Genomic DNA, 25,596 nt, shown 5'->3' with positions numbered 1-25,596 from the left:
CCAATGCTCTCTCTAGAAGGTAGAGGACTGCACATATGTCCAAGCTGGCCATTCTACAATAGACCTGCCTCGTGTCAGGCTTGACAAAAAATGTAAACACCACCTCATCACATCTATCCTCATCACCACTGAACTACCGAGGCTGAGGGAAAAAGCATGCTAAATTGAAAAAATGTAAACATCTTTTCGCATTTCACAAAGGCAATAGCATTGACGCCCTTAATTGAGTCTTCATTAATTGTCTTCAGACTATTGAGGTTAGTACTTGGGACAGAATGTTTTGTTGGATGGTAAAACAGTTTCGGAGGCTGCCCAGCCCTCACGTCTACTCAAGAGATGGAGAGAAGGTAGAACTGTCTCAAAACATCTTTATAGCATACCCTCCCTTTTTCCTTTGTTCTGTTTCATGTCATTCTAGTGGTGTGAAAATGTGCAGGTGTTGAAGTCTAAGCTCCTTGACTGGCACAAATCTCGGTACTAGAGAGGGGAGCTGGAGTTCACGGAAAGAACACTTGTTGTGCTGAAGACTTTATTCCTTTGACCTTTGGATTACCAATGCTGTCTCTGGAAGGTAGAGGACCGCACATATGTCGAAGCTGTCCATTCTACGAAAAACCTGCCTCGTGTGAGGCTTGAACTCACGACCTTCAGATTATGAGACTGACGCGCTGCCAACTGCGCCAACGAGGCTGAGGGAATGCGCCTGCTAAATTGAAAAACAATTGTAAACACCTTTTCGCATTTCATAAAGACAATAGCATTGACACACTTAATTGGGTCTTCATTAATTGTCCTGAGAATAAGTAGAAGGCTGAGACCTCTGTTACTGCATATCAGTCAGTCAAGCTGACACTTTTAAAGAGGCGCTTGCATTGGCCGAGAATCAAACCCGGGTCTCCCGCGTGGCAGGCGAGAATTCGACCACTGAACCACCAATGCCCACGTGTTGGAAAAAGGAGTTCCATTGAAGACGCCATCGCGTGTAGACAGAATCTTTTTCTTGATGGTCCATCAGTACTACATACTAAACCACATACTAACCTCATCACCACTGAACTACCAATGCCCACATTGTGTTCCACTGCACCACTGGACAGTCGCACTAATGACATTTGTACTTGGGACAGAATGTTTTGCTGAAAGGTAAAACAGTTTCGGAAACTGCCCAACCCTCGTGTCTACTCAAGAGATGGAGAGAAGGTAGAAGTGTCTTAAATCATCTTTATAGCATACCTTCCTTTTTCCCTTTGTTGTGTTTCATGCCATTCTAGTGGGGTGAGAATTTGCAGATGCAGAGGCGAGAATTCGACCACTGAACCACCAATGCCCATGTGCCGGAGAAAGGAGTTCCATTGAAGACGCCATCGCGTGTAGACAGAATGTTTTTTGATGGTCCATCAGTACTACGTACTAAACCACACACTAACCTCATCACCACTGAACTACCAATGCCCACATTGTGTTCCACTGCACCTCTGGACAGTCACACTAATAAAGTTAGTACTTGGGACAGAATGTTTTGTTGGAAAACTGTTTCGGAAGCTGTCCACCCATCACGTTTACTCAAGAGATGGAGAGAGGGTAGAAATGTCTTAAAACATCTTTATAGCATACCTTCCCTTTTTCCTTTGTTCTGTTTCATGCCCTTCTAGTGGTGTGAAAATTTGCAGGTGTTGAAATCTAAGCTCCTTGACTGGCACACATCTTGGGTATTAGACAGGGGAGCGCAATTCCTGGATGTCCGCTTTAGTTTGGCTTGAATTTTAGGTTTTATATATGCTTTAAGCATCTAGAGTTCACGGAAAAAAACACTTGTTCTCCTAAAGCCTTTATTCCTTTGTCCTTTGCATTACCAATGCTCTCTCTAGAAGGTAGAGGACTGCACATATGTCCAAGGCTTGACAAAAAATGTAAACACCTCATCACATCTATCCTCATCACCACTGAACTACCTAGGCTGAGGGAAAAAGCATGCTAAATTGAAAAAATGTAAACATCTTTTCGCATTTCACAAAGGCAATAGCATTGACGCCCTTAATTGAGTCTTCATTAATTGTCTTCAGACTATTGAGGTTAGTACTTGGGACAGAATGTTTTGTTGGATGGTAAAACAGTTTCGGAGGCTGCCCAGCCCTCACGTCTACTCAAGAGATGGAGAGAAGGTAGAACTGTCTCAAAACATCTTTATAGCATACCCTCCCTTTTTCCTTTGTTCTGTTTCATGTCATTCTAGTGGTCTGAAAATGTGCAGGTGTTGAAGTCTAAGCTCCTTGACTGGCACAAATCTCGGTACTAGAGAGGGGAGCTGGAGTTCACGGAAAGAACACTTGTTGTGCTGAAGACTTTATTCCTTTGACCTTTGGATTACCAATGCTGTCTCTGGAAGGTAGAGGACCGCACATATGTCGAAGCTGTCCATTCTACGAAAAACCTGCCTCGTGTGAGGCTTGAACTCACGACCTTCAGATTATGAGACTGACGCGCTGCCAACTGCGCCAACGAGGCTGAGGGAATGCGCCTGCTAAATTGAAAAACAATTGTAAACACCTTTTCGCATTTCATAAAGACAATAGCATTGACACACTTAATTGGGTCTTCATTAATTGTCCTGAGAATAAGTAGAAGGCTGAGACCTCTGTTACTGCATATCAGTCAGTCAAGCTGACACTTTTAAAGAGGCGCTTGCATTGGCCGAGAATCAAACCCGGGTCTCCCGCGTGGCAGGCGAGAATTCGACCACTGAACCACCAATGCCCACGTGTTGGAAAAAGGAGTTCCATTGAAGACGCCATCGCGTGTAGACAGAATCTTTTTCTTGATGGTCCATCAGTACTACATACTAAACCACATACTAACCTCATCACCACTGAACTACCAATGCCCACATTGTGTTCCACTGCACCACTGGACAGTCGCACTAATGACATTTGTACTTGGGACAGAATGTTTTGCTGAAAGGTAAAACAGTTTCGGAAACTGCCCAACCCTCGTGTCTACTCAAGAGATGGAGAGAAGGTAGAAGTGTCTTAAATCATCTTTATAGCATACCTTCCTTTTTCCCTTTGTTGTGTTTCATGCCATTCTAGTGGGGTGAGAATTTGCAGATGCAGAGGCGAGAATTCGACCACTGAACCACCAATGCCCATGTGCCGGAGAAAGGAGTTCCATTGAAGACGCCATCGCGTGTAGACAGAATGTTTTTTGATGGTCCATCAGTACTACGTACTAAACCACACACTAACCTCATCACCACTGAACTACCAATGCCCAGATTGTGTTCCACTGCACCTCTGGACAGTCACACTAATAAAGTTAGTACTTGGGACAGAATGTTTTGTTGGAAAACTGTTTCGGAAGCTGTCCACCCATCACGTTTACTCAAGAGATGGAGAGAGGGTAGAAATGTCTTAAAACATCTTTATAGCATACCTTCCCTTTTTCCTTTGTTCTGTTTCATGCCCTTCTAGTGGTGTGAAAATTTGCAGGTGTTGAAATCTAAGCTCCTTGACTGGCACACATCTTGGGTATTAGACAGGGGAGCGCAATTCCTGGATGTCCGCTTTAGTTTGGCTTGAATTTTAGGTTTTATATATGCTTTAAGCATCTAGAGTTCACGGAAAAAAACACTTGTTCTCCTAAAGCCTTTATTCCTTTGTCCTTTGCATTACCAATGCTCTCTCTAGAAGGTAGAGGACTGCACATATGTCCAAGGCTTGACAAAAAATGTAAACACCTCATCACATCTATCCTCATCACCACTGAACTACCGAGGCTGAGGGAAAAAGCATGCTAAATTGAAAAAATGTAAACATCTTTTCGCATTTCACAAAGGCAATAGCATTGACGCCCTTAATTGAGTCTTCATTAATTGTCTTCAGACTATTGAGGTTAGTACTTGGGACAGAATGTTTTGTTGGATGGTAAAACAGTTTCGGAGGCTGCCCAGCCCTCACGTCTACTCAAGAGATGGAGAGAAGGTAGAACTGTCTCAAAACATCTTTATAGCATACCCTCCCTTTTTCCTTTGTTCTGTTTCATGTCATTCTAGTGGTGTGAAAATGTGCAGGTGTTGAAGTCTAAGCTCCTTGACTGGCACAAATCTCGGTACTAGAGAGGGGAGCTGGAGTTCACGGAAAGAACACTTGTTGTGCTGAAGACTTTATTCCTTTGACCTTTGGATTACCAATGCTGTCTCTGGAAGGTAGAGGACCGCACATATGTCGAAGCTGTCCATTCTACGAAAAACCTGCCTCGTGTGAGGCTTGAACTCACGACCTTCAGATTATGAGACTGACGCGCTGCCAACTGTTAATTGTAAACACCTTTTCGCATTTCATAAAGACAATAGCATTGACACACTTAATTGGGTCTTCATTAATTGTCCTGAGAATAAATAGAAGGCTGAGACCTCTGTTACTGCATATCAGTCAGTCAAGCTGAGACTTTTAAAGAGGCGCTTACATTGGCCGGGAATCGAACCCGGGTCTCCCGCGTGGCAGGCGAGAATTCGACCACTGGACCACCAATGCCCACGTGTTGGAAAAAGGAGTTCCATTGAAGACGCCATCGCGTGTAGACAGAATCTTTTTCTTGATGGTCCATCAGTACTACATACTAAACCACATACTAACCTCATCACCACTGAACTACCAATGCCCACATTGTGTTCCACTGCACCACTGGACAGTCGCACTAATGACATTTGTACTTGGGACAGAATGTTTTGTTGAAAGGTAAAACTGTTTCGGAAGCTGTCCACCCATCACGTCTACTCAACAGATGGAGAGAAGGTAGAAATGTCTTAAAACATCTTTATAGCATACCTTCCCTTTTTCCTTTGTTCTGTTTCATGTCATTCTAGTGGTGTGAAAATTGCAGGTGTTGAAGTCTAAGCTCCTTGACTGGCACAAATCTCGGTACTAGAGAGGGGAGCTGGAGTTCACGGAAAGAACACTTGTTGTGCTGAAGACTTTATTCCTTTGACCTTTGGATTACCAATGCTGTCTCTGGAAGGTAGAGGACCGCACATATGTCGAAGCTGTCCATTCTACGAAAAACCTGCCTCGTGTGAGGCTTGAACTCACGACCTTCAGATTATGAGACTGACGCGCTGCCAACTGCGCCAACGAGGCTGAGGGAATGCGCCTGCTAAATTGAAAAACAATTGTAAACACCTTTTCGCATTTCATAAAGACAATAGCATTGACACACTTAATTGGGTCTTCATTAATTGTCCTGAGAATAAATAGAAGGCTGAGACCTCTGTTACTGCATATCAGTCAGTCAAGCTGAGACTTTTAAAGAGGCGCTTGCATTGGCCGGGAATCGAACCCGGGTCTCCCGCGTGGCAGGCGAGAATTCGACCACTGAACCACCAATGCCCACGTGTTGGAAAAAGGAGTTCCATTGAAGACGCCATCGCGTGTAGACAGAATCTTTTTCTTGATGGTCCATCAGTACTACATACTAAACACATTGTGTTCCACTGCACCACTGGACAGTCGCACTAATGACATTTGTACTTGGGACAGAATGTTTTGCTGAAAGGTAAAACAGTTTCGGAAACTGCCCAACCCTCGTGTCTACTCAAGAGATGGAGAGAAGGTAGATGTGTCTTAAATCATCTTTATAGCATACCTTCCTTTTTCCCTTTGTTGTGTTTCATGCCATTCTAGTGGGGTGAGAATTTGCAGATGCAGAGGCGAGAATTCGACCACTGAACCACCAATGCCCATGTGCCGGAGAAAGGAGTTCCTTGACTGGCACACATCTTGGGTATTAGACAGGGGAGCGCAATTCCTGGATGTCCGTTTTAGTTTGGCTTGAATTTTAGGTTTTATATATGCTTTAAGCATCTAGAGTTCACGGAAAAAAACAGTTGTTCTCCTAAAGCCTTTATTCCTTTGTCCTTTGCATTACCAATGCTCTCTCTAGAAGGTAGAGGACTGCACATATGTCCAAGCTGGCCATTCTACAATAGACCTGCCTCGTGTCAGGCTTGACAAAAAATGTAAACACCACCTCATCACATCTATCCTCATCACCACTGAACTACCGAGGCTGAGGGAAAAAGCATGCTAAATTGAAAAAATGTAAACATCTTTTCGCATTTCACAAAGGCAATAGCATTGACGCCCTTAATTGAGTCTTCATTAATTGTCTTCAGACTATTGAGGTTAGTACTTGGGACAGAATGTTTTGTTGGATGGTAAAACAGTTTCGGAGGCTGCCCAGCCCTCACGTCTACTCAAGAGATGGAGAGAAGGTAGAACTGTCTCAAAACATCTTTATAGCATACCCTCCCTTTTTCCTTTGTTCTGTTTCATGTCATTCTAGTGGTGTGAAAATGTGCAGGTGTTGAAGTCTAAGCTCCTTGACTGGCACAAATCTCGGTACTAGAGAGGGGAGCTGGAGTTCACGGAAAGAACACTTGTTGTGCTGAAGACTTTATTCCTTTGACCTTTGGATTACCAATGCTGTCTCTGGAAGGTAGAGGACCGCACATATGTCGAAGCTGTCCATTCTACGAAAAACCTGCCTCGTGTGAGGCTTGAACTCACGACCTTCAGATTATGAGACTGACGCGCTGCCAACTGCGCCAACGAGGCTGAGGGAATGCGCCTGCTAAATTGAAAAACAATTGTAAACACCTTTTCGCATTTCATAAAGACCATAGCATTGACACACTTAATTGGGTCTTCATTAATTGTCCTGAGAATAAGTAGAAGGCTGAGACCTCTGTTACTGCATATCAGTCAGTCAAGCTGACACTTTTAAAGAGGCGCTTGCATTGGCCGAGAATCAAACCCGGGTCTCCCGCATGGCAGGCGAGAATTCGACCACTGAACCACCAATGCCCACGTGTTGGAAAAAGGAGTTCCATTGAAGACGCCATCGCGTGTAGACAGAATCTTTTTCTTGATGGTCCATCAGTACTACATACTAAACCACATACTAACCTCATCACCACTGAACTACCAATGCCCACATTGTGTTCCACTGCACCACTGGACAGTCGCACTAATGACATTTGTACTTGGGACAGAATGTTTTGCTGAAAGGTAAAACAGTTTCGGAAACTGCCCAACCCTCGTGTCTACTCAAGAGATGGAGAGAAGGTAGAAGTGTCTTAAATCATCTTTATAGCATACCTTCCTTTTTCCCTTTGTTGTGTTTCATGCCATTCTAGTGGGGTGAGAATTTGCAGATGCAGAGGCGAGAATTCGACCACTGAACCACCAATGCCCATGTGCCGGAGAAAGGAGTTCCATTGAAGACGCCATCGCGTGTAGACAGAATGTTTTTTGATGGTCCATCAGTACTACGTACTAAACCACACACTAACCTCATCACCACTGAACTACCAATGCCCACATTGTGTTCCACTGCACCTCTGGACAGTCACACTAATAAAGTTAGTACTTGGGACAGAATGTTTTGTTGGAAAACTGTTTCGGAAGCTGTCCACCCATCACGTTTACTCAAGAGATGGAGAGAGGGTAGAAATGTCTTAAAACATCTTTATAGCATACCTTCCCTTTTTCCTTTGTTCTGTTTCATGCCCTTCTAGTGGTGTGAAAATTTGCAGGTGTTGAAATCTAAGCTCCTTGACTGGCACACATCTTGGGTATTAGACAGGGGAGCGCAATTCCTGGATGTCCGCTTTAGTTTGGCTTGAATTTTAGGTTTTATATATGCTTTAAGCATCTAGAGTTCACGGAAAAAAACACTTGTTCTCCTAAAGCCTTTATTCCTTTGTCCTTTGCATTACCAATGCTCTCTCTAGAAGGTAGAGGACTGCACATATGTCCAAGGCTTGACAAAAAATGTAAACACCTCATCACATCTATCCTCATCACCACTGAACTACCTAGGCTGAGGGAAAAAGCATGCTAAATTGAAAAAATGTAAACATCTTTTCGCATTTCACAAAGGCAATAGCATTGACGCCCTCAATTGAGTCTTCATTAATTGTCTTCAGACTATTGAGGTTAGTACTTGGGACAGAATGTTTTGTTGGATGGTAAAACAGTTTCGGAGGCTGCCCAGCCCTCAAGTCTACTCAAGAGATGGAGAGAAGGTAGAACTGTCTCAAAACATCTTTATAGCATACCCTCCCTTTTTCCTTTGTTCTGTTTCATGTCATTCTAGTGGTCTGAAAATGTGCAGGTGTTGAAGTCTAAGCTCCTTGACTGGCACAAATCTCGGTACTAGAGAGGGGAGCTGGAGTTCACGGAAAGAACACTTGTTGTGCTGAAGACTTTATTCCTTTGACCTTTGGATTACCAATGCTGTCTCTGGAAGGTAGAGGACCGCACATATGTCGAAGCTGTCCATTCTACGAAAAACCTGCCTCGTGTGAGGCTTGAACTCACGACCTTCAGATTATGAGACTGACGCGCTGCCAACTGCGCCAACGAGGCTGAGGGAATGCGCCTGCTAAATTGAAAAACAATTGTAAACACCTTTTCGCATTTCATAAAGACAATAGCATTGACACACTTAATTGGGTCTTCATTAATTGTCCTGAGAATAAGTAGAAGGCTGAGACCTCTGTTACTGCATATCAGTCAGTCAAGCTGACACTTTTAAAGAGGCGCTTGCATTGGCCGAGAATCAAACCCGGGTCTCCCGCGTGGCAGGCGAGAATTCGACCACTGAACCACCAATGCCCACGTGTTGGAAAAAGGAGTTCCATTGAAGACGCCATCGCGTGTAGACAGAATCTTTTTCTTGATGGTCCATCAGTACTACATACTAAACCACATACTAACCTCATCACCACTGAACTACCAATGCCCACATTGTGTTCCACTGCACCACTGGACAGTCGCACTAATGACATTTGTACTTGGGACAGAATGTTTTGCTGAAAGGTAAAACAGTTTCGGAAACTGCCCAACCCTCGTGTCTACTCAAGAGATGGAGAGAAGGTAGAAGTGTCTTAAATCATCTTTATAGCATACCTTCCTTTTTCCCTTTGTTGTGTTTCATGCCATTCTAGTGGGGTGAGAATTTGCAGATGCAGAGGCGAGAATTCGACCACTGAACCACCAATGCCCATGTGCCGGAGAAAGGAGTTCCATTGAAGACGCCATCGCGTGTAGACAGAATGTTTTTTGATGGTCCATCAGTACTACGTACTAAACCACACACTAACCTCATCACCACTGAACTACCAATGCCCACATTGTGTTCCACTGCACCTCTGGACAGTCACACTAATAAAGTTAGTACTTGGGACAGAATGTTTTGTTGGAAAACTGTTTCGGAAGCTGTCCACCCATCACGTTTACTCAAGAGATGGAGAGAGGGTAGAAATGTCTTAAAACATCTTTATAGCATACCTTCCCTTTTTCCTTTGTTCTGTTTCATGCCCTTCTAGTGGTGTGAAAATTTGCAGGTGTTGAAATCTAAGCTCCTTGACTGGCACACATCTTGGGTATTAGACAGGGGAGCGCAATTCCTGGATGTCCGCTTTAGTTTGGCTTGAATTTTAGGTTTTATATATGCTTTAAGCATCTAGAGTTCACGGAAAAAAACACTTGTTCTCCTAAAGCCTTTATTCCTTTGTCCTTTGCATTACCAATGCTCTCTCTAGAAGGTAGAGGACTGCACATATGTCCAAGGCTTGACAAAAAATGTAAACACCTCATCACATCTATCCTCATCACCACTGAACTACCTAGGCTGAGGGAAAAAGCATGCTAAATTGAAAAAATGTAAACATCTTTTCGCATTTCACAAAGGCAATAGCATTGACGCCCTTAATTGAGTCTTCATTAATTGTCTTCAGACTATTGAGGTTAGTACTTGGGACAGAATGTTTTGTTGGATGGTAAAACAGTTTCGGAGGCTGCCCAGCCCTCACGTCTACTCAAGAGATGGAGAGAAGGTAGAACTGTCTCAAAACATCTTTATAGCATACCCTCCCTTTTTCCTTTGTTCTGTTTCATGTCATTCTAGTGGTGTGAAAATGTGCAGGTGTTGAAGTCTAAGCTCCTTGACTGGCACAAATCTCGGTACTAGAGAGGGGAGCTGGAGTTCACGGAAAGAACACTTGTTGTGCTGAAGACTTTATTCCTTTGACCTTTGGATTACCAATGCTGTCTCTGGAAGGTAGAGGACCGCACATATGTCGAAGCTGTCCATTCTACGAAAAACCTGCCTCGTGTGAGGCTTGAACTCACGACCTTCAGATTATGAGACTGACGCGCTGCCAACTGTTAATTGTAAACACCTTTTCGCATTTCATAAAGACAATAGCATTGACACACTTAATTGGGTCTTCATTAATTGTCCTGAGAATAAATAGAAGGCTGAGACCTCTGTTACTGCATATCAGTCAGTCAAGCTGAGACTTTTAAAGAGGCGCTTGCATTGGCCGGGAATCGAACCCGGCTCTCCCGCGTGGCAGGAGAGTATTCGACCATTGAACCACCAATGCCCACGTATTGGAAAAAGGAGTTCCATTGAAGACGCCATCGCGTGTAGACAGAATCTTTTTCTTGATGGTCCATCAGTACTACATACTAAACCACATACTAACCTCATCACCACTGAACTACCAATGCCCACATTGTGTTCCACTGCACCACTGGACAGTCGCACTAATGACATTTGTACTTGGGACAGAATGTTTTGTTGAAAGGTAAAACTGTTTCGGAAGCTGTCCACCCATCACGTCTACTCAAGAGATGGAGAGAAGGTAGAAGTGTCTTAAATCATCTTTATAGCATACCTTCCTTTTTACCTTTGTTGTGTTTCATGCCATTCTAGTGGGGTGAGAATTTGCAGATGCAGAGGCGAGAATTCGACCACTGAACCACCAATGCCCATGTGCCGGAGAAAGGAGTTCCATTGAAGACGCCATCGCGTGTAGACAGAATGTTTTTTGATGGTCCATCAGTACTACGTACTAAACCACACACTAACCTCATCACCACTGAACCACCAACGCCAGGTAAAACAGTTTCGGAAACTGCCCATCCCTCGTGTCTACTCAAGAGATGGAGAGAAGGTAGAAGTGTCTTAAATCATCTTTATAGCATACCTTCCTTTTTACCTTTGTTGTGTTTCATGCCATTCTAGTGGGGTGAAAATTTGCAGATGCAGAGGCGAGAATTCGACCACTGAACCACCAATGTCCATGTGCCGGAGAAAGGAGTTCCATTGAAGACGCCATCGCGTGTAGACAGAATGTTTTTTGATGGTCCATCAGTACTACGTACTAAACCACACACTAACCTCATCACCACTGAACTACCAATGCCCACATTGTGTTCCACTGCACCTCTGGACAGTCACACTAATGAAGTTAGTACTTGGGACAGAATGTTTTGTTGGAAAACTGTTTCGGAAGCTGTCCACCCATCACGTCTACTCAAGAGATGGAGAGAAGGTAGAAATGTTTTAAAACATCTTTATAGCATACCTTCCCTTTTTCATTTGTTCTGTTTCATGCCCTTCTAGTGGTGTGAAAATTTGCAGGTGTTGAAATCTAAGCTCCTTGACTGGCACACATCTTGGGTATTAGACAGGGGAGCGCAATTCCTGGATGTCCGCTTTAGTTTGGGTTGAATTTTAGGTTTTATATATGCTTTAAGCATCTAGAGTTCACGGAAAAAAACACTTGTTCTCCTAAAGCCTTTATTCCTTTGTCCTTTGCATTACCAATGCTCTCTCTAGAAGGTAGAGGACTGCACATATGTCCAAGCTGGCCATTCTACAATAGACCTGCCTCGTGTCAGGCTTGACAAAAAATGTAAACACCTCATCACATCTATCCTCATCACCACTGAACTACCGAGGCTGAGGGAAAAAGCATGCTAAATTGAAAAAATGTAAACATCTTTTCGCATTTCACAAAGGCAATAGCATTGACGCCCTTAATTGAGTCTTCATTAATTGTCTTCAGACTATTGAGGTTAGTACTTGGGACAGAATGTTTTGTTGGATGGTAAAACAGTTTCGGAGGCTGCCCAGCCCTCAAGTCTACTCAAGAGATGGAGAGAAGGTAGAACTGTCTCAAAACATCTTTATAGCATACCTTCCCTTTTTCCTTTGTTGTGTTTCATGTCATTCTAGTGGTGTGAAAATGTGCAGGTGTTGAAGTCTAAGCTCCTTGACTGGCACAAGTCTCGGTACTAGAGAGGGGAGCTGGAGTTCACGGAAAGAACACTTGTTGTGCTGAAGACTTTATTCCTTTGACCTTTGGATTACCAATGCTGTCTCTGGAAGGTAGAGGACCGCACATATGTCGAAGCTGTCCATTCTACGAAAAACCTGCCTCGTGTGAGGCTTGAACTCACGACCTTCAGATTATGAGACTGACGCGCTGCCAACTGCGCCAACGAGGCTGAGGGAATGCGCCTGCTAAATTGAAAAACAATTGTAAACACCTTTTCGCATTTCATAAAGACAATAGCATTGACACACTTAATTGGGTCTTCATTAATTGTCCTGAGAATAAATAGAAGGCTGAGACCTCTGTTACTGCATATCAGTCAGTCAAGCTGCGCTCATTTTGAGTTGTGAGACTTTTAAAGAGGTGCTTGCATTGGCCGGGAATCGAACCCGGGTCTCCCGCGTGGCAGGCGAGAATTCGACCACTGAACCACCAACGCCCACGTGTTGGAAAAAGGAGTTCCATTGAAGACGCCATCGCGTGTAGACAGAATCTTTTTCTTGATGGTCCATCAGTACTACATACTAAACCACATACTAACCTCATCACCACTGAACTACCAATGCCCACATTGTGTTCCACTGCACCACTGGACAGTCGCACTAATGACATTTGTACTTGGGACAGAATGTTTTGCTGAAAGGTAAAACAGTTTCGGAAACTGCCCATCCCTCGTGTCTACTCAAGAGATGGAGAGAAGGTAGAAGTGTCTTAAATCATCTTTATAGCATACCTTCCTTTTTACCTTTGTTGTGTTTCATGCCATTCTAGTGGGGTGAGAATTTGCAGATGCAGAGGCGAGAATTCGACCACTGAACCACCAATGCCCATGTGCCGGAGAAAGGAGTTCCATTGAAGACGCCATCGCGTGTAGACAGAATGTTTTTTGATGGTCCATCAGTACTACGTACTAAACCACACACTAACCTCATCACCACTGAACTACCAATGCCCACATTGTGTTCCACTGCACCTCTGGACAGTCACACTAATGAAGTTAGTACTTGGGACAGAATGTTTTGTTGGAAAACTGTTTCGGAAGCTGTCCACCCATCACGTCTACTCAAGAGATGGAGAGAAGGTAGAAGTGTCTTAAATCATCTTTATAGCATACCTTCCTTTTTCCCTTTGTTGTGTTTCATGCCATCCTAGTGGGGTGAGAATTTGCAGATGCAGAGGCGAGAATTCGACCACTGAACCACCAATGCCCACGTGTTGTAAAAAGGAGTTCCATTGAAGACGCCATCGCGTGTAGACAGAATGTTTTTTGATGGTCCATCAGTACTACGTACTAAACCACACACTAACCTCATCACCACTGAACTACCAATGCCCACATTGTGTTCCACTGCACCTCTGGACAGTCACACTAATGAAGTTAGTACTTGGGACAGAATGTTTTGTTGGAAAACTGTTTCGGAAGCTGTCCACCCATCACGTCTACTCAAGAGATGGAGAGAAGGTAGAAATGTTTTAAAACATCTTTATAGCATACCTTCCCTTTTTCCTTTGTTCTGTTTCATGCCCTTCTAGTGGTGTGAAAATTTGCAGGTGTTGAAATCTAAGCTCCTTGACTGGCACACATCTTGGGTATTAGACAGGGGAGCGCAATTCCTGGATGTCCGCTTTAGTTTGGGTTGAATTTTAGGTTTTATATATGCTTTAAGCATCTAGAGTTCACGGAAAAAAACACTTGTTCTCCTAAAGCCTTTATTCCTTTGTCCTTTGCATTACCAATGCTCTCTCTAGAAGGTAGAGGACTGCACATATGTCCAAGGCTTGACAAAAAATGTAAACACCTCATCACATCTATCCTCATCACCACTGAACTACCGAGGCTGAGGGAAAAAGCATGCTAAATTGAAAAAATGTAAACATCTTTTCGCATTTCACAAAGGCAATAGCATTGACGCCCTTAATTGAGTCTTCATTAATTGTCTTCAGACTATTGAGGTTAGTACTTGGGACAGAATGTTTTGTTGGATGGTAAAACAGTTTCGGAGGCTGCCCAGCCCTCACGTCTACTCAAGAGATGGAGAGAAGGTAGAACTGTCTCAAAACATCTTTATAGCATACCCTCCCTTTTTCCTTTGTTCTGTTTCATGTCATTCTAGTGGTGTGAAAATGTGCAGGTGTTGAAGTCTAAGCTCCTTGACTGGCACAAATCTCGGTACTAGAGAGGGGAGCTGGAGTTCACGGAAAGAACACTTGTTGTGCTGAAGACTTTATTCCTTTGACCTTTGGATTACCAATGCTGTCTCTGGAAGGTAGAGGACCGCACATATGTCGAAGCTGTCCATTCTACGAAAAACCTGCCTCGTGTGAGGCTTGAACTCACGACCTTCAGATTATGAGACTGACGCGCTGCCAACTGTTAATTGTAAACACCTTTTCGCATTTCATAAAGACAATAGCATTGACACACTTTATTGGGTCTTCATTAATTGTCCTGAGAATAAATAGAAGGCTGAGACCTCTGTTACTGCATATCAGTCAGTCAAGCTGAGACTTTTAAAGAGGCGCTTGCATTGGCCGGGAATCGAACCCGGCTCTCCCGCGTGGCAGGAGAGAATTCGACCATTGAACCACCAATGCCCACGTATTGGAAAAAGGAGTTCCATTGAAAACGCCATCGCGTGTAGACAGAATCTTTTTCTTGATGGTCCATCAGTACTACATACTAAACCACATACTAACCTCATCACCACTGAACTACCAATGCCCACATTGTGTTCCACTGCACCACTGGACAGTCGCACTAATGACATTTGTACTTGGGACAGAATGTTTTGTTGAAAGGTAAAACTGTTTCGGAAGCTGTCCACCCATCACGTCTACTCAAGAGATGGAGAGAAGGTAGAAGTGTCTTAAATCATCTTTATAGCATACCTTCCTTTTTACCTTTGTTGTGTTTCATGCCATTCTAGTGGGGTGAGAATTTGCAGATGCAGAGGCGAGAATTCGACCACTGAACCACCAATGCCCATGTGCCGGAGAAAGGAGTTCCATTGAAGACGCCATCGCGTGTAGACAGAATGTTTTTTGATGGTCCATCAGTACTACGTACTAAACCACACACTAACCTCATCACCACTGAACTACCAATGCCCACATTGTGTTCCACTGCACCTCTGGACAGTCACACTAATGAAGTTAGTACTTGGGACAGAATGTTTTGTTGGAAAACTGTTTCGGAAGCTGTCCACCCATCACGTCTACTCAAGAGATGGAGAGAAGGTAGAAATGTTTTAAAACATCTTTATAGCATACCTTCCCTTTTTCATTTGTTCTGTTTCATGCCCTTCTAGTGGTGTGAAAATTTGCAGGTGTTGAAATCTAAGCTCCTTGACTGGCACACATCTTGGGTATTAGACAGGGGAGCGCAATTCCTGGATGTCCGCTTTAGTTTGGGTTGAATTTTAGGTTTTATATATGCTTTAAGCATCTAGAGTTCACGGAAAAAAACACTTGTTCTCCTAAAGCCTTTATTCCTTTGTCCTTTGCATTACCAATGCTCTCTCTAGAAGGTAGAGGACTGCACATATGTCCAAGCTGGCCATTCTACAATAGACCTGCCTCGTGTCAGGCTTGACAAAAAATGTAAACACCTCATCACATCTATCCTCATCACCACTGAACTACCGAGGCTGAGGGAAAAAGCATGCTAAATTGAAAAAATGTAAACATCTTTTCGCATTTCACAAAGGCAATAGCATTGACGCCCTTAATTGAGTCTTCATTAATTGTCTTCAGACTATTGAGGTTAGTACTTGGGACAGAATGTTTTGTTGGATGGTAAAACAGTTTCGGAGGCTGCCCAGCCCTCAAGTCTACTCAAGAGATGGAGAGAAGGTAGAACTGTCTCAAAACATCTTTATAGCATACCCTCCCTTTTTCCTTTGTTCTGTTTCATGTCATTCTAGTGGTGTGAAAATGTGCAGGTGTTGAAGTCTAAGCTCCTTGACTGGCACAAGTCTCGGTACTAGAGAGGGGAGCTGGAGTTCACGGAAAGAACACTTGTTGTGCTGAAGACTTTATTCCTTTGACCTTTGGATTACCAATGCTGTCTCTGGAAGGTAGAGGACCGCACATATGTCGAAGCTGTCCATTCTACGAAAAACCTGCCTCGTGTGAGGCTTGAACTCACGACCTTCAGATTATGAGACTGACGCGCTGCCAACTGCGCCAACGAGGCTGAGGGAATGCGCCTGCTAAATTGAAAAACAATTGTAAACACCTTTTCGCATTTCATAAAGACAATAGCATTGACACACTTAATTGGGTCTTCATTAATTGTCCTGAGAATAAATAGAAGGCTGAGACCTCTGTTACTGCATATCAGTCAGTCAAGCTGCGCTCATTTTGAGTTGTGAGACTTTTAAAGAGGTGCTTGCATTGGCCGGGAATCGAACCCGGGTCTCCCGCGTGGCAGGCGAGAATTCGACCACTGAACCACCAATGCCCACATGTTGGAAAAAGGAGTTCCATTGAAGACGCCATCGCGTGTAGACAGAATCTTTTTCTTGATGGTCCATCAGTACTACATACTAAACCACATACTAACCTCATCACCACTGAACTACCAATGCCCACATTGTGTTCCACTGCACCACTGGACAGTCGCACTAATGACATTTGTACTTGGGACAGAATGTTTTGTTGAAAGGTAAAACTGTTTCGGAAGCTGTCCACCCATCACGTCTACTCAACAGATGGAGAGAAGGTAGAAATGTCTTAAAACATCTTTATAGCATACCTTCCCTTTTTCCTTTGTTCTGTTTCATGCCCTTCTAGTGGTGTGAAAATTTGCAGGTGTTGAAATCTAAGCTCCTTGACTGGCACACATCTTGGGTATTAGACAGGGGAGCGCAATTCCTGGATGTCCGCTTTAGTTTGGCTTGAATTTTAGGTTTTATATATGCTTTAAGCATCTAGAGTTCACGGAAAAAAACACTTGTTCTCCTAAAGCCTTTATTCCTTTGTCCTTTGCATTACCAATGCTCTCTCTAGAAGGTAGAGGACTGCACATATGTCCAAGCTGGCCATTCTACAATAGACCTGCCTCGTGTCAGGCTTGACAAAAAATGTAAACACCACCTCATCACATCTATCCTCATCACCACTGAACTACCGAGGCTGAGGGAAAAAGCATGCTAAATTGAAAAAATGTAAACATCTTTTCGCATTTCACAAAGGCAATAGCATTGACGCCCTTAATTGAGTCTTCATTAATTGTCTTCAGACTAATGAGGTTAGTACTTGGGACAGAATGTTTTGTTGGATGGTAAAACAGTTTCGGAGGCTGCCCAGCCCTCACGTCTACTCAAGAGATGGAGAGAAGGTAGAACTGTCTCAAAACATCTTTATAGAATACCCTCCCTTTTTCCTTTGTTCTGTTTCATGTCATTCTAGTGGTGTGAAAATGTGCAGGTGTTGAAGTCTAAGCTCCTTGACTGGCACAAATCTCGGTACTAGAGAGGGGAGCTGGAGTTCACGGAAAGAACACTTGTTGTGCTGAAGACTTTATTCCTTTGACCTTTGGATTACCAATGCTGTCTCTGGAAGGTAGAGGACCGCACATATGTCCAAGCTGGCCATTCTACAATAGACCTGCCTCGTGTCAGGCTTGACAAAAAATGTAAACACCTCATCACATCTATCCTCATCACCACTGAACTACCGAGGCTGAGGGAAAAAGCATGCTAAATTGAAAAAATGTAAACATCTTTTCGCATTTCACAAAGGCAATAGCATTGACGCCCTTAATTGAGTCTTCATTAATTGTCTTCAGACTATTGAGGTTAGTACTTGGGACAGAATGTTTTGTTGGATGGTAAAACAGTTTCTTTATAGCATACCTTCCCTTTTTCTTTTGTTGTGTTTCATGCCCTTCTAGTGGTGTGAAAATTTGCAGGTGCTGAAATCTAAGCTCCTTGACTGGCACACATCTTGGGTATTAGACAGGGGAGCGCAATTCCTGGATGTCCGCTTTAGTTCGGCTTGAATTTTAGGTTTTATATATGCTTTAAGCATCTAGAGTTCACGGAAAAAAACACTTGTTCTCCTAAAGCCTTTATTCCTTTGTCCTTTGCATTACCAATGCTCTCTCTAGAAGGTAGAGGACTGCACATATGTCCAAGCTGGCCATTCTACAATAGACCTGCCTCGTGTCAGGCTTGACAAAAAATGTAAACACCTCATCACATCTATCCTCATCACCACTGAACTTCCGAGGCTGAGGGAAAAAGCATGCTAAATTGAAAAAATGTAAACATCTTTTCGCATTTCACAAAGGCAATAGCATTGACGCCCTTAATTGAGTCTTCATTAATTGTCTTCAGACTAATGAGGTTAGTACTTGGGACAGAATGTTTTGTTGTAAAACAGTTTCGGAGGCTGCCCAGCCCTCACGTCTACTCAAGAGATGGAGAGAAGGTAGAACTGTCTCAAAACATCTTTATAGCATACCCTCCCTTTTTCCTTTGTTCTGTTTCATGTCATTCTAGTGGTGTGAAAATGTGCAGGTGTTGAAGTCTAAGCTCCTTGACTGGCACAAGTCTCGGTACTAGAGAGGGGAGCTGGAGTTCACGGAAAGAACACTTGTTGTGCTGAAGACTTTATTCCTTTGACCTTTGGATTACCAATGCTGTCTCTGGAAGGTAGAGGACCGCACATATGTCGAAGCTGTCCATTCTACGAAAAACCTGCCTCGTGTGAGGCTTGAACTCACGACCTTCAGATTATGAGACTGACACGCTGCCAACTGCGCCAACGAGGCTGAGGGAATGCGCCTGCTAAATTGAAAAACAATTGTAAACACCTTTTCGCATTTCATAAAGACAATAGCATTGACACACTTAATTGGGTCTTCATTAATTGTCCTGAGAATAAATAGAAGGCTGAGACCTCTGTTACTGCATATCAGTCAGTCAAGCTGCGCTCATTTTGAGTTGTGAGACTTTTAAAGAGGTGCTTGCATTGGCCGGGAATCGAACCCGGGTCTCCCGCGTGGCAGGCGAGAATTCGACCACTGAACCACCAATGCCCACGTGTTGGAAAAAGGAGTTCCATTGAAGACGCCATCGCGTGTAGACAGAATCTTTTTTGTACTTGGGACAGAATGTTTTGCTGAAAGGTAAAACAGTTTCGGAAACTGCCCAACCCTCGTGTCTACTCAAGAGATGGAGAGAAGGTAGAAGTGTCATAAATCATCTTTATAGCATACCTTCCTTTTTCCCTTTGTTGTGTTTCATGCCATTCTAGTGGGGTGAGAATTTGCAGATGCAGAGGCGAGAATTCGACCACTGAACCACCAATGCCCATGTGCCGGAGAAAGGAGTTCCATTGAAGACGCCATCGCGTGTAGACAGAATGTTTTTTGATGGTCCATCAGTACTACGTACTAAACCCAACACTAACCTCATCACCACTGAACTACCAATGCCCACATTGTGTTCCACTGCACCTCTGGACAGTCACACTAATGAAGTTAGTACTTGGGACAGAATGTTTTGTTGGAAAACTGTTTCGGAAGCTGTCCACCCATCACGTCTACTCAAGAGATGGAGAGAAGGTAGAAATGTTTTAAAACATCTTTATAGCATACCTTCCCTTTTTCCTTTGTTCTGTTTCATGCCCTTCTAGTGGTGTGAAAATTTGCAGGTGTTGAAATCTAAGCTCCTTGACTGGCACACAGCTTGGGTATTAGACAGGGGAGCGCAATTCCTGGATGTCCGCTTTAGTTTGGCTTGAATTTTAGGTTTTATATATGCTTTAAGCATCTAGAGTTCACGGAAAAAAACACTTGTTCTCCTAAAGCCTTTATTCCTTTGTCCTTTGCATTACCAATGCTCTCTCTAGAAGGTAGAGGACTGCACATATGTCCAAGCTGGCCATTCTACAATAGACCTGCCTCGTGTCAGGCTTGACAAAAAATGTAAACACCACCTCATCACATCTATCCTCATCACCACTGAACTACCGAGGCTGAGGGAAAAAGCATGCTAAATTGAAAAAATGTAAACATCTTTTCGCATTTCACAAAGGCAATAGCATTGACGCCCTTAATTGAGTCTTCATTAATTGTCTTCAGACTAATGAGGTTAGTACTTGGGACAGAATGTTTTGTTGGATGGTAAAACAGTTTCGGAGGCTGCCCAGCCCTCACGTCTACTCAAGAGATGGAGAGAAGGTAGAACTGTCTCAAAACATCTTTATAGAATACCCTCCCTTTTTCCTTTGTTCTGTTTCATGTCATTCTAGTGGTGTGAAAATGTGCAGGTGTTGAAGTCTAAGCTCCTTGACTGGCACAAATCTCGGTACTAGAGAGGGGAGCTGGAGTTCACGGAAAGAACACTTGTTGTGCTGAAGACTTTATTCCTTTGACCTTTGGATTACCAATGCTGTCTCTGGAAGGTAGAGGACCGCACATATGTCCAAGCTGGCCATTCTACAATAGACCTGCCTCGTGTCAGGCTTGACAAAAAATGTAAACACCTCATCACATCTATCCTCATCACCACTGAACTACCGAGGCTGAGGGAAAAAGCATGCTAAATTGAAAAAATGTAAACATCTTTTCGCATTTCACAAAGGCAATAGCATTGACGCCCTTAATTGAGTCTTCATTAATTGTCTTCAGACTATTGAGGTTAGTACTTGGGACAGAATGTTTTGTTGGATGGTAAAACAGTTTCTTTATAGCATACCTTCCCTTTTTCTTTTGTTGTGTTTCATGCCCTTCTAGTGGTGTGAAAATTTGCAGGTGTTGAAATCTAAGCTCCTTGACTGGCACACATCTTGGGTATTAGACAGGGGAGCGCAATTCCTGGATGTCCGCTTTAGTTCGGCTTGAATTTTAGGTTTTATATATGCTTTAAGCATCTAGAGTTCACGGAAAAAAACACTTGTTCTCCTAAAGCCTTTATTCCTTTGTCCTTTGCATTACCAATGCTCTCTCTAGAAGGTAGAGGACTGCACATATGTCCAAGCTGGCCATTCTACAATAGACCTGCCTCGTGTCAGGCTTGACAAAAAATGTAAACACCTCATCACATCTATCCTCATCACCACTGAACTTCCGAGGCTGAGGGAAAAAGCATGCTAAATTGAAAAAATGTAAACATCTTTTCGCATTTCACAAAGGCAATAGCATTGACGCCCTTAATTGAGTCTTCATTAATTGTCTTCAGACTAATGAGGTTAGTACTTGGGACAGAATGTTTTGTTGTAAAACAGTTTCGGAGGCTGCCCAGCCCTCACGTCTACTCAAGAGATGGAGAGAAGGTAGAACTGTCTCAAAACATCTTTATAGCATACCCTCCCTTTTTCCTTTGTTCTGTTTCATGTCATTCTAGTGGTGTGAAAATGTGCAGGTGTTGAAGTCTAAGCTCCTTGACTGGCACAAGTCTCGGTACTAGAGAGGGGAGCTGGAGTTCACGGAAAGAACACTTGTTGTGCTGAAGACTTTATTCCTTTGACCTTTGGATTACCAATGCTGTCTCTGGAAGGTAGAGGACCGCACATATGTCGAAGCTGTCCATTCTACAAAAAACCTGCCTCGTGTGAGGCTTGAACTCACGACCTTCAGATTATGAGACTGACTCGCTGCCAACTGCGCCAACGAGGCTGAGGGAATGCGCCTGATAAATTGAAAAACAATTGTAAACACCTTTTCGCATTTCATAAAGACAATAGCATTGACACACTTAATTGGGTCTTCATTAATTGTCCTGAGAATAAATAGAAGGCTGAGACCTCTGTTACTGCATATCAGTCAGTCAAGCTGCGCTCATTTTGAGTTGTGAGACTTTTAAAGAGGTGCTTGCATTGGCCGGGAATCGAACCCGGGTCTCCCGCGTGGCAGGCGAGAATTCGACCACTGAACCACCAATGCCCACGTGTTGGAAAAAGGAGTTCCATTGAAGACGCCATCGCGTGTAGACAGAATCTTTTTTGTACTTGGGACAGAATGTTTTGCTGAAAGGTAAAACAGTTTCGGAAACTGCCCAACCCTCGTGTCTACTCAAGAGATGGAGAGAAGGTAGAAGTGTCTTAAATCATCTTTATAGCATACCTTCCTTTTTCCCTTTGTTGTGTTTCATGCCATTCTAGTGGGGTGAGAATTTGCAGATGCAGAGGCGAGAATTCGACCACTGAACCACCAATGCCCATGTGCCGGAGAAAGGAGTTCCATTGAAGACGCCATCGCGTGTAGACAGAATGTTTTTTGATGGTCCATCAGTACTACGTACTAAACCCAACACTAACCTCATCACCACTGAACTACCAATGCCCACATTGTGTTCCACTGCACCTCTGGACAGTCACACTAATGAAGTTAGTACTTGGGACAGAATGTTTTGATGGAAAACTGTTTCCAAACACCTTTTCGCATTTCATAAAGACAATAGCATTGACACACTTAATTGGGTCTTCATTAATTGTCCTGAGAATAAATAGAAGGCTGAGACCTCTGTTACTGCATATCAGTCAGTCAAGCTGCGCTCATTTTGAGTTGTGAGACTTTTAAAGAGGTGCTTGCATTGGCCGGGAATCGAACCCGGGTCTCCCGCGTGGCAGGCTAGAATTCGACCACTGAACCACCAATGCCCACATGTTGGAAAAAGGAGTTCCATTGAAGACGCCATCGCGTGTAGACAGAATCTTTTTCTTGATGGTCCATCAGTACTACATACTAAACCACATACTAACCTCATCACCACTGAACTACCAATGCCCACATTGTGTTCCACTGCACCACTGGACAGTCGCACTAATGACATTTGTACTTGGGACAGAATGTTTTGTTGAAAGGTAAAACTGTTTCGGAAGCTGTCCACCCATCACGTCTACTCAACAGATGGAGAGAAGGTAGAAATGTCTTAAAACATCTTTATAGCATACCTTCCCTTTTTCCTTTGTTCTGTTTCATGCCCTTCTAGTGGTGTGAAAATTTGCAGGTGTTGAAATCTAAGCTCCTTGACTGGCACACATCTTGGGTATTAGACAGGGGAGCGCAATTCCTGGATGTCCGCTTTAGTTTGGCTTGAATTTTAGGTTTTATATATGCTTTAAGCATCTAGAGTTCACGGAAAAAAACACTTGTTCTCCTAAAGCCTTTATTCCTTTGTCCTTTGCATTACCAATGCTCTCTCTAGAAGGTAGAGGACTGCACATATGTCCAAGCTGGCCATTCTACAATAGACCTGCCTCGTGTCAGGCTTGACAAAAAATGTAAACACCACCTCATCACATCTATCCTCATCACCACTGAACTACCGAGGCTGAGGGAAAAAGCATGCTAAATTGAAAAAATGTAAACATCTTTTCGCATTTCACAAAGGCAATAGCATTGACGCCCTTAATTGAGTCTTCATTAATTGTCTTCAGACTAATGAGGTTAGTACTTGGGACAGAATGTTTTGTTGGATGGTAAAACAGTTTCGGAGGCTGCCCAGCCCTCACGTCTACTCAAGAGATGGAGAGAAGGTAGAACTGTCTCAAAACATCTTTATAGAATACCCTCCCTTTTTCCTTTGTTCTGTTTCATGTCATTCTAGTGGTGTGAAAATGTGCAGGTGTTGAAGTCTAAGCTCCTTGACTGGCACAAATCTCGGTACTAGAGAGGGGAGCTGGAGTTCACGGAAAGAACACTTGTTGTGCTGAAGACTTTATTCCTTTGACCTTTGGATTACCAATGCTGTCTCTGGAAGGTAGAGGACCGCACATATGTCCAAGCTGGCCATTCTACAATAGACCTGCCTCGTGTCAGGCTTGACAAAAAATGTAAACACCTCATCACATCTATCCTCATCACCACTGAACTACCGAGGCTGAGGGAAAAAGCATGCTAAATTGAAAAAATGTAAACATCTTTTCGCATTTCACAAAGGCAATAGCATTGACGCCCTTAATTGAGTCTTCATTAATTGTCTTCAGACTATTGAGGTTAGTACTTGGGACAGAATGTTTTGTTGGATGGTAAAACAGTTTCTTTATAGCATACCTTCCCTTTTTCTTTTGTTGTGTTTCATGCCCTTCTAGTGGTGTGAAAATTTGCAGGTGTTGAAATCTAAGCTCCTTGACTGGCACACATCTTGGGTATTAGACAGGGGAGCGCAATTCCTGGATGTCCGCTTTAGTTCGGCTTGAATTTTAGGTTTTATATATGCTTTAAGCATCTAGAGTTCACGGAAAAAAACACTTGTTCTCCTAAAGCCTTTATTCCTTTGTCCTTTGCATTACCAATGCTCTCTCTAGAAGGTAGAGGACTGCACATATGTCCAAGCTGGCCATTCTACAATAGACCTGCCTCGTGTCAGGCTTGACAAAAAATGTAAACACCTCATCACATCTATCCTCATCACCACTGAACTTCCGAGGCTGAGGGAAAAAGCATGCTAAATTGAAAAAATGTAAACATCTTTTCGCATTTCACAAAGGCAATAGCATTGACGCCCTTAATTGAGTCTTCATTAATTGTCTTCAGACTAATGAGGTTAGTACTTGGGACAGAATGTTTTGTTGTAAAACAGTTTCGGAGGCTGCCCAGCCCTCACGTCTACTCAAGAGATGGAGAGAAGGTAGAACTGTCTCAAAACATCTTTATAGCATACCCTCCCTTTTTCCTTTGTTCTGTTTCATGTCATTCTAGTGGTGTGAAAATGTGCAGGTGTTGAAGTCTAAGCTCCTTGACTGGCACAAGTCTCGGTACTAGAGAGGGGAGCTGGAGTTCACGGAAAGAACACTTGTTGTGCTGAAGACTTTATTCCTTTGACCTTTGGATTACCAATGCTGTCTCTGGAAGGTAGAGGACCGCACATATGTCGAAGCTGTCCATTCTACGAAAAACCTGCCTCGTGTGAGGCTTGAACTCATGACCTTCAGATTATGAGACTGACACGCTGCCAACTGCGCCAACGAGGCTGAGGGAATGCGCCTGCTAAATTGAAAAACAATTGTAAACACCTTTTCGCATTTCATAAAGACAATAGCATTGACACACTTAATTGGGTCTTCATTAATTGTCCTGAGAATAAATAGAAGGCTGAGACCTCTGTTACTGCATATCAGTCAGTCAAGCTGCGCTCATTTTGAGTTGTGAGACTTTTAAAGAGGTGCTTGCATTGGCCGGGAATCGAACCCGGGTCTCCCGCGTGGCAGGCGAGAATTCGACCACTGAACCACCAATGCCCACGTGTTGGAAAAAGGAGTTCCATTGAAGACGCCATCGCGTGTAGACAGAATCTTTTTTGTACTTGGGACAGAATGTTTTGCTGAAAGGTAAAACAGTTTCGGAAACTGCCCAACCCTCGTGTCTACTCAAGAGATGGAGAGAAGGTAGAAGTGTCATAAATCATCTTTATAGCATACCTTCCTTTTTCCCTTTGTTGTGTTTCATGCCATTC

General features: G+C 43.4%; 15 non-coding genes across 15 annotated transcripts; all 15 read right to left on the bottom strand.

Moving 5' to 3' along the window:
* Positions 1-617: 617 nt before the first annotated feature.
* On the bottom strand, positions 618-690 carry trnam-cau (transfer RNA methionine (anticodon CAU)). The gene has a single exon. It is a non-coding gene; the product is annotated as a tRNA-Met (tRNA).
* Positions 691-2,432: 1,742 nt separating this feature from the next.
* On the bottom strand, positions 2,433-2,505 carry trnam-cau (transfer RNA methionine (anticodon CAU)). Its single transcript has one exon. It is a non-coding gene; the product is annotated as a tRNA-Met (tRNA).
* Positions 2,506-5,059: 2,554 nt separating this feature from the next.
* Positions 5,060-5,132, bottom strand: trnam-cau (transfer RNA methionine (anticodon CAU)). The gene has a single exon. It is a non-coding gene; the product is annotated as a tRNA-Met (tRNA).
* A 178-nt stretch (positions 5,133-5,310) lies between these two features.
* On the bottom strand, positions 5,311-5,381 carry trnag-gcc (transfer RNA glycine (anticodon GCC)). The gene has a single exon. It is a non-coding gene; the product is annotated as a tRNA-Gly (tRNA).
* Positions 5,382-6,535: 1,154 nt separating this feature from the next.
* Positions 6,536-6,608, bottom strand: trnam-cau (transfer RNA methionine (anticodon CAU)). The gene has a single exon. It is a non-coding gene; the product is annotated as a tRNA-Met (tRNA).
* A 1,742-nt stretch (positions 6,609-8,350) lies between these two features.
* Positions 8,351-8,423, bottom strand: trnam-cau (transfer RNA methionine (anticodon CAU)). Its single transcript has one exon. It is a non-coding gene; the product is annotated as a tRNA-Met (tRNA).
* Positions 8,424-12,286: 3,863 nt separating this feature from the next.
* On the bottom strand, positions 12,287-12,359 carry trnam-cau (transfer RNA methionine (anticodon CAU)). Its single transcript has one exon. It is a non-coding gene; the product is annotated as a tRNA-Met (tRNA).
* A 196-nt stretch (positions 12,360-12,555) lies between these two features.
* Positions 12,556-12,626, bottom strand: trnag-gcc (transfer RNA glycine (anticodon GCC)). Its single transcript has one exon. It is a non-coding gene; the product is annotated as a tRNA-Gly (tRNA).
* Positions 12,627-16,309: 3,683 nt separating this feature from the next.
* On the bottom strand, positions 16,310-16,382 carry trnam-cau (transfer RNA methionine (anticodon CAU)). Its single transcript has one exon. It is a non-coding gene; the product is annotated as a tRNA-Met (tRNA).
* A 196-nt stretch (positions 16,383-16,578) lies between these two features.
* Positions 16,579-16,649, bottom strand: trnag-gcc (transfer RNA glycine (anticodon GCC)). Its single transcript has one exon. It is a non-coding gene; the product is annotated as a tRNA-Gly (tRNA).
* Positions 16,650-18,892: 2,243 nt separating this feature from the next.
* On the bottom strand, positions 18,893-18,965 carry trnam-cau (transfer RNA methionine (anticodon CAU)). Its single transcript has one exon. It is a non-coding gene; the product is annotated as a tRNA-Met (tRNA).
* Positions 18,966-19,161: 196 nt separating this feature from the next.
* Positions 19,162-19,232, bottom strand: trnag-gcc (transfer RNA glycine (anticodon GCC)). The gene has a single exon. It is a non-coding gene; the product is annotated as a tRNA-Gly (tRNA).
* Positions 19,233-22,011: 2,779 nt separating this feature from the next.
* trnag-gcc (transfer RNA glycine (anticodon GCC)) lies at positions 22,012-22,082 on the bottom strand. The gene has a single exon. It is a non-coding gene; the product is annotated as a tRNA-Gly (tRNA).
* Positions 22,083-25,041: 2,959 nt separating this feature from the next.
* trnam-cau (transfer RNA methionine (anticodon CAU)) lies at positions 25,042-25,114 on the bottom strand. Its single transcript has one exon. It is a non-coding gene; the product is annotated as a tRNA-Met (tRNA).
* Positions 25,115-25,310: 196 nt separating this feature from the next.
* On the bottom strand, positions 25,311-25,381 carry trnag-gcc (transfer RNA glycine (anticodon GCC)). Its single transcript has one exon. It is a non-coding gene; the product is annotated as a tRNA-Gly (tRNA).
* Positions 25,382-25,596: the final 215 nt, after the last annotated feature.

The sequence above is a fragment of the Channa argus genome, unplaced genomic scaffold (genome assembly GCF_033026475.1).
Source record: "Channa argus isolate prfri unplaced genomic scaffold, Channa argus male v1.0 Contig022, whole genome shotgun sequence".
In the NCBI taxonomy this organism is placed as follows: Eukaryota; Metazoa; Chordata; class Actinopteri; order Anabantiformes; family Channidae; genus Channa; species Channa argus.
Note: the sequence above shows the minus strand (reverse complement) of the source record. Positions and strands in the feature narration are given on the sequence as shown.